Source organism: Rhodamnia argentea, chromosome 6 (genome assembly GCF_020921035.1).
Source record: "Rhodamnia argentea isolate NSW1041297 chromosome 6, ASM2092103v1, whole genome shotgun sequence".
Taxonomy (NCBI): Eukaryota; Viridiplantae; Streptophyta; class Magnoliopsida; order Myrtales; family Myrtaceae; genus Rhodamnia; species Rhodamnia argentea.
The window spans coordinates 13,653,415-13,665,241 of record NC_063155.1 but is presented as its reverse complement, the minus strand read 5'-3'; the positions used below and the strand labels follow the sequence as shown (position 1 = coordinate 13,665,241).

The 11,827-nt window shown below is 38.8% G+C and overlaps 1 pseudogene; it reads right to left on the bottom strand.

Moving 5' to 3' along the window:
* Positions 1–1,201: 1,201 nt before the first annotated feature.
* LOC125315573 lies at positions 1,202–2,578 on the bottom strand (annotated as a pseudogene).
* Between the last annotated feature and the right edge of the window lie 9,249 nt (positions 2,579–11,827).

The following is an 11,827-nucleotide window of genomic DNA, read 5'->3' as shown; positions in this document are numbered from 1 at the left end:
CTTTAATGATAAAGCTATTCAATTCAGCATATTTTTTTTTCTAAATTGGACAAAAAAACTGAATTATTGATAAATTGAAATATGATGAATAACATATTGCAATTAATAAAGAAATTTATTCGATATAAAGAATGAGTCACAAAAAGTAAAAGAACATAATTGTAACTTCTTAAAATAAAGCTTATCCTACTTTCGTGCTATGTTAAGATTAATATAAAAGTAAAGTAGAAATCATGTTAGTTATTTTCTAAAGTAAATATAATTGCTTTTATCTTTGAAATTCACTTATCTCAAACTTGCAATTCATCTTAAATAGCTGATAGACATTTGAAGAATATGACACTAGAGAAGGGTGACCATGTATTTGTAAATAACAAAAAACTAACTATAAAACCGAGTTTACACCCAAATTATTTTTTTTTGAGCACTAAAAATCCCAAACTGGTACATATGTAATAAATTTACCATTCGCTAGTTTATATTAAATTGGGTTAATATCTTGAATAATCCCAATTAGTACACCTAATGACAAACGGAGGGTAAAAATCCTAAACTGGTACACTAGTCAACTGATCTGACTCGGCAATTTGATGGCAAAATCTAACAGAAACTAACGAAAGGTAAAATTATCACGGGTGTACCAATTCAAAATTTTTCGTGGTATTAACCCTCAATTAAATTCTATTTGAACTCCCTTGCAGCCTTTTTCGGAAAAAGTGTTTTCTTTGCCATATCTATTCACTCAATTGACAACAACACAAATAACATACAAAAATACTCTCTATTCGATATAGATAGAATTACATTCGACGACATATGCCTGGGCACAACCCGTGTGACCTAAATAGTAATTACTAATTAACTTGGATGGAAAATGCAAAACTTGATAAGATAAAATAAAATGTATAATCTTTAGTAGCCTTCCATTGCGAACATATTTAAGTATCTTTTTTTGATGTCAAATTGAACTCCTTTTTGCAATAAAATTCTATTTGAGGTTCTCAACATTAGTTGCGGGATATATAGCCCGACGGTTTCACAGCACTGTCAGCAATTTATGTCCACAAGATCTCTCAATTAATGAGTGTTTTATGCAAAACACTGGGTGATGGTGTGTGAGTTTACGGTTGAGATTGTATACTGTTAGGGAAGCATTTCCCTATATTTAATTCAGTATCGATTTTGTTCATCAGGTCTAGCATTTTTAATAACTGAAGACATTTACTTGCATTCGTACTTAGGTTTCATATACAACAGGAGACCAATGTCTTCATGCACGTGCAAATCTACGTAGTACAAGCATTCACAAGAAATAGGAAAGTACACAAACCCAGACATATATGCACAAATACACAGGCACGTTTACCATGAGCAAATCTCTGTATTAAAATGACAGTACTTTGTTGTCCCAAGCAATTATGCAGTTGGATATGAAGCCTGCATGGCAATGCCACAGAGACCTTCCTTAGCATCGATGTCCCTCTTCATCCTGATGTATCCCTCCTCGCCCCATCCGGTGCCCCACGAGTTTTTGACCAACCAGTACTTGGTTCCGTCATCGCTCGTCCCGTACCCAACTGCGGTGACCCCGTGGTCCAGACTGGTCCCACATTCCCCGGTGAAAACACCGCTGGAGTATAATTGGAAATCCGATTCGCCCGCATCGATGGCCACGGATATGGGCTGGTGTGCTACTGCCTTCAGAAGGGCGGACTCGCTGTTGGAAGGCACGTCTTCGTATCCGGTGATTTTCGCGGCACTGGAGGCTGCTTTCCGGGCATTGCAGGTGTTGTCCACAGCTTGGTAAGGGTAATTGGCCTCGGTCGTGAGGCCGTGGTTGCTGATGATGAACTCGAAAGCGTCGTCCATGAGGCCGCCCCCGCAACCCTGGTCTTCGCCGCTTGTGTCGCAATCCACTAGCTCTTGCTCGGACAAGGAGATCAATTTTCCGGTCGTGAGTTGTGTAATCCCTTCCATGGCCGCCACAGCAGAGAAAGCCCAGCAACATCCTGCATTCCAAGGAAGATTCACTTAAGAAAACGAAAGATGAAAAAAAAAGGGGGGAATGATTGAATGTCATATAATTAAACCAAAGAAGATTCGATTGCTAACCGCATTGGCCTTGGTCCTTAACAGGCGTGACGGCTCCTTTCTTTCTCCAGTCCATGCTTGCTGGAACGACGGTCACACCTCGTATCGGAACGGTTTAGCACTTGCCGGCCTCGGGGAGGACGAGCGCTTGTACCCAGTCCTCGAGGCCTTGAACTCCTCGCTCGTTAGGTCAGCGAACGCATTGACAGCTAGCTTGTACGGTTTGCTCCCATCCTTGTTTGAGGACTCAACGTGCTCAACGTTGTCCTTGAAGATCGAGAAGCGCCGCTCCTTCTCAGCGGCGTCTGCATACACCCGCCCGTGGCGAACCATCCATTGCTCGTGCCTCTCTCGCATGGTTGCTTCCTGGAGCTCCCGTGACCAGGCCTGGGAGGCCAAGAGCCCTAGGACGGCCACCATCGCAAGAACAAGTTTGCCAACGAGTGCGGAAGCCATTGTTCTAGGACTTCAAAAAGTTTTTGGGGTTTGTAAAGGAGAAGCAGGGTGAGTTGGCCAAGGGAAAACGCAGGGGTTTATATAGATGGTGAAGGATCTTCTTCCTCAGGCAGAGGCTGAGATTGGATTCCATTAGCGGTGTGAATCTGAAGAGAGTATGAATCAGATTTCGCCTGGTGAATCCGGCACGTCGTCTGAGATGTGGACTGCCGTATTAGTGCCGTGAACGCCGTTTCCTTAGTGTTTGCTTTCATAATTCAGTAAAGTACATAAAAACACCTGCATTTCAAAAAGCTGCATTTAATCATACTCCATATTTCCCCATGAAACAAGCTTCCCGATGCGCATTTTTTACATTGAGTCTCCCGACAAACTTAGGTTCCGTCTATTTCTTAAAAAATGAATGATTTTTATGAGAAATATTTTCCTAACAACGATCACTTATGTTGCTCACGAAGATGAATACGAAAAAGAAATATTTTTAATCGTACACGAAAATATTCAGATATAAATTATTGTGGATAAAAATTTTTATTTCTATTAACTAATTATTTCAAGCTATACGAGCGATTGTTTCTTGATAAAGAAAACTTTTTCTATTATGTGATTTGATTTTGATTTTGTTAGCTATAAATTAGCTACGGACGGATATTAGGGGCTAATTAGGATTTATACCTAAAATAGGTTTCTCACATAATTTAGGTCTTCTATTCTTGTACATATGTACCTTGTAATTACTCAATCATAAGAAGAAAAATACAAATTCTTTTCTTCAACTAGGACAAATCTACCTTGAAATTTAGGACAGATAATCTGGAATTAGAAGTTTGATTATACAAAGTGTCGATATTTTGGCATTTAGAGGTCTTAAGGATAAAATCTCGAAAAGTCATGAACTACAAAGTTATAGGTATCATGAAGATATTTCCAACGAGGTGAATTCCATAAACTTGTAAGTTCGTTTGATAGGTCCATTGATCTCTGTCCATTCCTTAAGCATAGATATGAAATATACCATGATTGTCATTCAAACTGATGATGTGTTGATGCACAGATCACATATAATTCATTGGTCTGCTAGTGTTTAGTTTTTATTTTGGTTACATTTCAACGTGGTGACAACCAAATCTAACTCCCTCCTATTTCTTTGTTTTGTGTTATGTTCTGGTGATTTCCTATGTCAGTTAGTGATGGGCAAGTGGTGTGGAATTTTGTTCTCAACCTTCATTTTGGGAGGAAGCCGATCCCTCAAGGTAAGACAAGATCTTTGTTCTTTGTCGGCTATTAGTTTGAACCTTGTTTTAATCATGTTCAATAGAGAATTTAGTGCTGCAAATTTGCTTGCCGCCGTCCATTTTCTGTGATTTATTTACTTTAAGGTTTTGTGGGGTATAACCCGCAAAAGATTAACTATTTTTGGTAGGAATTAAGATTAATTCCTAATTTTTGTGCAAAAGAAATGACTAAAAAGGGGAATAAAAGGTGCCAACACGGGCATAACTTTTGCCAAACATCCCATTAACTCGATTTTTGTACCTATGAAAAATCCATGACCCGACTGTTTCAAAATGCAGTATGCTTTTTCAACATATGCTTTTTCAATATAAGTATCGGGATCAGAATTTCCAAGACTTGGATCTACCAGACGATAATTATATTTTTTTCGTTAAAAATCCGTTTGCTGTGATTAAATATAATTCATTTAGATGATTAAGAAACTCTATACCTCACAAGGTCAATTATTTCAAATGATCTAATTGCAATAAATATTGAAGTGATATTTATGGTTTTTCCTATAGAATTCGGTGGAACTTTGATCAAGCATAACTCCAATGTTCCATTGACTCAATTTTTGCGGCAATGGTAAACTAGTAACTCGATGGTTTCAAAATGCAATCCAATTTTAAGGAAAAAAAAAAGGTCTTGCATCTCAAATCTTTAAAAGTCGGATTGAATGGACGACCATGATATTTTTTTTTCGTAATGTGAACAATTCAAGAATTGGTCCAGGTTCAAGGAACATAGAACCTACTCTCTTGGAATCCATTTCACAATTTTTGAAACCTAGAACCTACCCTATCAATTAATTTTAGGACGGGTTTGAGGGTTTACCCGGAACGTACAATGTCGGCCGGTATGTGATTCTTTTTTGGCATAGTTTGTCATGGAAGCAGTATGTATAAATAGTGTTCTATCTAAAATTACAGTAACATGCTTGCGTTTTTGTTGACACCCGATTTTTAATCAATTTTCCTTTAGTTTTATTTTCCAAAATTCATTAAAAATTCACAAAAAATCAAAAAATTAAAAAATCAACGTTGGAAGTCTTGGCCAAGCCTAAGGAACCAATTTGGAACAAAAAAATAATTTTTCATTTTTTTTTCACATTTTTTTAATATTTTCGGAAAATAGGAAAATACTTGAAAATTCATTAAAAAATACTTTTCAAGGTCACAAAAATACAAAAAAATGTCCAATATTTTTCATTTAATTCCCTTTTCATATTGACCTCAAGAAAAATTGAAAATTGAGTTCAATTTTAGGTGTTCCTTCACAACGCCTAGGGTTGAATTTGCATAAAAAATACCAATTGAGTCTTTTTATTTGCAATTTTTGCACATTTAGAGTCTAGACATTCAATTGCAGTCCCTTTGAACTTCAATTTGATCAATTACACCGTCAATTGCGCGAATTGTACGAATTACATCAAAATCCCCAAAATATTTGCAATTTAGTCCCTCTACTTGCCAATTTTTGAAATTACTTTTAATTGAGGGACTATCATGGTAAAATTGGACTGTCCCTCTAGGTTTTCATGCATTTCAAATCGATTGGAACAGGTCTCATAGTCCAATTAGGACAAATTGATACCCAATTGAACTTTTCCCCAATTTGGGCAAATTGAAAAATTTGGGGTTTTAATAGAAATTGAGGTGAACTTTTGGGCAAAATTGCATTTTTAGGTAATATCCAGGCCCCTAAGTCCAATTTTGAGGTTTAATTGCAAAAATTCCCAGTAAATTGTGGTTAATTTTGGAATTTATGAAAATTGCACCGTCTGAACCGGTTCGGACCGGTCGATCCGCCGGTCGGACCGGTCGAACCGGTCCGAACGAGTGCATCTTCTTCACGTAACTCGCGCCAATCTGCAGAATTAAAGGCTGAGTTTCAATGACCAAATTGGGGGCCAATTCGATTATAATTGATGCAATTGACATGGGGCTTTTGTTGTGCGGGTCGAGAGGAATCAATTGCCACCGGCGGCATGATCGATGGCCGCCGGAGGAGCTCCGGCAGGCCAGTCAAAGCTTCATCGGCGTAAAAGTCAACATTTCGCAAAAATGCACAAATTCGAGCTCAATTCGCGACTAACGGAGGACCAAACGAAGTTTGTTGTGATGGCCGTCTCCGTCCGACGTTCGGCGACCAAAAATCCCGTGTTTGGCACGTGATCGCATCACCGACTCACACATCCGTGCGCGCCCAAAATTCAAAGTCGAGTATAAATAGCCAAGAACGTTCGCGAAGCAAAAGGGGGGGTTCATTTGGCTCGCAATACAACAGAATAGAGAGAGAAAGCGAGAGAGGAAGAGAGAGGAGCTCCTACGCGAAGCTCGAGCTCAAGTTGCGGACGAAGGTTCCGCAACTTCATTCCGGCGAATCCAGGACAAATCGGAACGCCGGACCATCGCAGGAAGTTCGCCGGAGCCACCAAGAGTCAATCGCACCGACCAGATCGGCTCAAGACCTTCAAAATCGGTGAGTCGATCTCCTAAGCCTCGTTCATTGCATCCATGGCATCGCGAGTTCACGAACATGATTAATGCAATTGATGTGTGCGTTTTGATCTCTGAATGTCGCCGACCACTTCTGCATATCCTGTTTATTTCGATTTTGCATAAAACCTGCCAATCGAGTCCGAGAAATCAAACCTCCACGGTCGTCCACTGTCGAAGCTTGTCTAGACTAATATAGACCAAACCAGGTCAATCGGACACGCACGTAAGGTTTCTAAACTCGATTTAAGTCGATCCTGTGATTTAATCGAACTATTATGCTCTGTGGTGCATGATTGAGCTCTGCAATGTCGTGATTGTGTATAGTCCGGTTCTTGAGATTTAGTCGATGATTTTGCTTGATTCTGATATATGTGAAACGGGAAGTCTAGATGAGTCGATAGGAGTTGGTTTTGTGAGATTTGGTCGAGGTTTCACCGTAGGATTGTCGCCGGAAGCTCCCGGCCGTCCGTTGCGTCGTTGGCGGGAGGTTGAAGATGATGACGTGGCCGGTCAGCGTGGTCAAAGTCGGACGTGTCGAGCGCCGGTTGGTCCGGCTCGTCGCCGACTCGGCTCGGCCGTTGGCGCGGACGAGCCGAGTCAGATCTCATCCGACGGCCCGGATTATTAGTTGAGTTCGATTCCGGGCCGTTGGATCTTTATTTTGTATTTTTGAATATTTGATATATTAGATAAAAAATAAAAATGCAAAACGGTGCCGTTTCTCCTAGGCTTATGCGTCGTCGTTTAGGGCAAATTAGGAATGAACGGTTAGGATTAAGTCTAGGAGTGATCGCAGCCGTTCGGAGTAATAGCGGATGCAGCGTCGTTTGCATTAGAACGCGTGGATACGTCGTCGTTTAGGCATGCGAAGAAATAGACGGTCTAGATCGTGCTTTAGGTTTAATCGTAGTCGTCCATGTATATGTTCGATGCGATGTCGTTTTGTTTAATGGCGAGTCGACGGCCGAGATCGTGTCTGAGTGTGTAATCGTGGCCGTCCATATATTGTTAGAGTGCGGCGTCGTTTTAGTTAGACGAAGTTGACGGTCGAGATGGATTCCAGATTTGATCTCGGCCGTCCTTTCTTTTTTAATATTTCTAATAATAGGAAAATAGTTTCGGAAAATCAAAAAAATAAATAGAAAATAGAGGACGGCGTCGTTTTTGTGTTGAGCGGGTAGTCTGCGGGCGGTTGGACCGGGTTGACCGGTCGTTGACCGGGCTGACTCGGTCCGGTTTATAATAAAAAAATAATAAAAAAATAAAAAGAAATTTCCAAAAATCCAAAAAAATTACAAAAATACTTAGAAAATTCATAAAAATTCCTAGATTTTCACAAAAAAATTTCTAAAAATTTCTAGATCGATTCGGGACTCATAAAGTCTGGATCGAAAATTTTGAGACTCCGAGGGTCGATCCGTGTCGATCCGAAAAATTCCCAAATTTTTTAGAAAATAAATAAAAAATTCAAAAAAATAGAAAAAATTAGAAAAATTCTGAAAAATCACAAAAAATAGAAAATGGCAACATTCAACTGGCCAAATCGAAATTTTGTGATTTTCGGGTCCCGAACCCCAAAAATGATCATTCTACCATTCTGGGCCTTCCGCCCCAAATTTTTACCAAACCACCCCGAAACCCAAATTTGATATTTACGTGGGTCGATAGGGCCATTTTTAGATTTACTGAGCCTTAAATGATTGATTTGATTGATTTTGGATGTCTTGATTGCATTTTTGATTTTTCTGATTGTGATTGTTAGAAATAGAAAATTCCCATCTGCATAAATACCCTAGAATCGTTAGGGCCTACCTCACCCGATATCGCATCTGCATGAATTCTTAGGTTAGAAAATCACTCAACATCGGTAACCGAAAGGGCGTCAATTTGAATCTTGCCGTAACCAAGTCCCCGGACCCAATAATCTTTGGTTTTCGCGGAACCGAACGGTTTTTCCCGACCGCTCGGTAGGGTTTTCCGATCATACCCTCCAATAAATTAATCGGTGGCGACTCCAAAATTGCATGTACACATTGCACATGCCACTCGACCACACTAAGGTCGATTTCGATATTTGATAAATTTTACCCGACATCGCGATTCGAGTAATGGGTCTTGGGAGAGACCCGCGATCCCTAAAATATATATCCCGCCGACAACCGGGGTATTCCTTATCTTAAAAAAAGGGATCGGCTCGTTAACCCTCTCACCACCGGAAACCTTATGGAAAATTTCTAGAGGGTCGCGACAGTTTTACACCATCAAAATTGTACAAGACACATTTAGCTCCATTGTGTTTGAAACATTCAAACTTGTTTTGCGGTTAATTAGGTGGTGTGGTTATTGACATGATTAGTTTTTTTTAATACCAAGAGCATTAGAAAGGAAAAAAGGGCTAAAGCGCATTACAAACGCCAAAACTTGTGTATGACGCTCACTTTAGTGCATGAACTTTCAAGAGGATTATTTAAGTGCCAACTTTTTTTAAAAAATAATCACTTAAGTGCCAACTTTTTTAAAAAACAATCACTGCAGTGCCAACTTCGATTTGAGCTGACGTGGCTTGCTGGAAATTTGACGTGGCCTATTTTTCATTAACATTTGAGCTAACGTGGTTCACCAAAGTTGACATTAAAGTGAGTTTTTTTTTTATTTTAAAAAATGGCATTTAAGTAATCGTTTTTTTTTTAAATTGGCACTTAAGTGATTGTTTGAAATTTTTTGCACTGAAGTGATCGTTTTTCAAAAAAATTGACACTTGAGTGATCGTTTTGAAAGTTTTGATAATAATGAGAACATCGTGCACAAGTTATGAAACTTGTGGTGTGCTTAAGCCTAGGAAAAAGAATCCAACAGTGATCTCCCATGTCATTAATGCCCAGCTGAACAAAAAGAAAGTTGATGAGGGAGATTATTCAACTAATCTGTTTATGACAAAAATGATGTTTTTGGTTTGGTCCCTATTTTCTACTTGGGAACTGAGCGGTACAGTACAGATTCCAAAAAATATGAAAATGGAAACCTGACTGAATTCCACCATAACCGGAGCTCGATCGGTGTTCAATTTTCGATTTTACCATGAAACCATGCTCACCCCTAACTAGTATGTGACATTTGTTCTTCAGTATGTTATCTTAAAAGCCCCAATTTCTCCTCTCATTCTTCTTCTTGGGCACCATCGGCTTGAAATCGAGAATTCTATTTTCTCCTGAATTTGCATCCATCTGCTTTAAAGTATGAACTGGGCGTGCTTTCTCCATGCGACATTTAATTGATTCGGGTTGGGAATATTTTTACTCAAGAAGAGCTTGAAATTGAGTTCCCAATGATCATGAATCCGTCAAGTCGTTTGTGACGTGATGAGCCTAACAAGTTGCGTAAACGCTGCTTCGTTTTGAGTTGCTCTCTCAGAGCACAAAATATGGGTTTCCTAAGGAAGAGAGACCGATTGACTTGAGGCTTTGAATGCACATTTTCCCTTTGCTTGATTGGAGTTATTCTTCACAGACCTTAATCTTGTGCAGTTTTCCAATGCATCTCTCGCTTTCACATCCTTTCAAGAGTCCAAAAATGTGGTCTAGAAAAATATTAGATAGCCATTGACCGTGTGAGACCCGTAAACAGGAGCCACATGCTTAATGACTAGGATCATCTCAATTTACATAGACTAAGGGTGCATTTCTTTGTGTAATAATACGTCCATGAAGAGGTGTGTTTGATATGTACACAAAGAGGTGTGTTTGAGAGGACCCCACGAAGAGGTGCTTTTTGAATAGCAACCTTCTTATCTATAAAAGGGAAAGATAACTTTGAAAGGGTATGTACGATAATGAACGTTTGTGCAGAAAACTAACGTATGTTCTTCCCATTGCACTCTCAAGAACAAACACTCCCACCAAAAGCAAAAACAGTTATTTTGAGAATCGATTTGCATTTACGTTGTGAATCAAGAATACTTTCCGCACGTGATTGTATTCGGACTGTCGTGAGTTTGAAGATTTGTGGAGGACACGTAGGAGATTCAACAAAGTTCTTGGGCAAATTCCGCAACGGAACATCGGTAAAGGTTAGTAGAATTTCTCGATGTTAAAATCCAACATTGGTATCGGAGCCTTGATTAGATCTCTGCCTTGTTCTTCGGTTGAGTTTTGACTGGTAGTTTTAAGATTAATGCATGATTGTTTACAAACGATTCCAACGCGATAGATCACCGTATTGTTCGTCGATTTTCTTCGAAATTTTGTTCATGAATTTTTTTTTTCACACGGTGAGAAAGATGTCGTCGAGTCGAGCATGACGATGTATCGTAGGCCTCTGGGTGGACGCTGGACACGAAAATTAAGTGAACAGTCGCGTTGGGTCTTAAACAGCGAACAAGATTTTTTTTTTCGTGGACTTGTGAAGACAAAAGTCCACGTCTTTGTAAAGGAATAATGGTGGATCTGACTTTTTTTTTTTTTTGGTAAGGATTTTGGATCTGACTTTTGTCACTGGATGAACAACAAATTTTTTTTTCCACTAGTTTGGCGAACACTACATAACATTAAATATTAATATTAATAATAATAATAAAGGGTGAAACGTTTCAAGCATGTGCACCTGGGCACAGTTCTGGCACGTATTTTTTTTTTTTTACCATTCTACCATTATTTAATTTATTTATCATTTTGCGATTACATGCAATTTGGTGCATATTTTTTTTTTGTATATGCAATTAAATGTCGAGTGATCTATACATATTTAATTAATTAGAGATTAGTCATAACTTCTCTAATTACATTAAATTATATGTTTAGAATTTGCAATTTCAGTTCAAAGCAAACTCGTATAATGGTAGGTGATTATGTTATCTTGTGTTTCACTTTTTGATTATGATCGATACATGAATTGCATCTATCATGCTATGTCTATATGATTAAGAGATAAATGATCAATGGATCATGTGTCTTAATTATTTTTCTCTAGTGGGAGTTCGTAGGTTGGTAGATTTCGATGGAATTCTCACTTAGAACTTGAATTTTGTGCGAATTGAACTAAATGCATGATAGTGAGATAATCGTAACATAAAAGCTGATTGGGAACGCGGTGAACTTTCGCTTCGATGTCTTTTGTTGAATTATCATTTATTTAAGTTGCTCTTTGCTACAATATTAATTATATGTGTTAATGTGAAAAATGTGTTAGTATTAATTCTGTGCTTATTTTGTCGATAGAGAGAGAATTGTCATTAACTATGGCTTCTGCATCTAAGACCATTGTGGCTGACCTCAACAAGGATGAAAAACTGAACGGTAACAATTATGATATTTGGCACCGAAAGGTTAAGTACATCCTTGAAGAGCAAGAGGTTTTGGAAACCCTCAACCACACCATGAATCAACCTGAGCAAGGAAATTCTGCTCAACACGGAAGAGATCTAGAAGCTTATCAAGCTTGGAAAAAGAAAAATAGCATTGTTCGTATTACGTTGCTGAGCTGTATGCGGGATGATCTCATGTGTG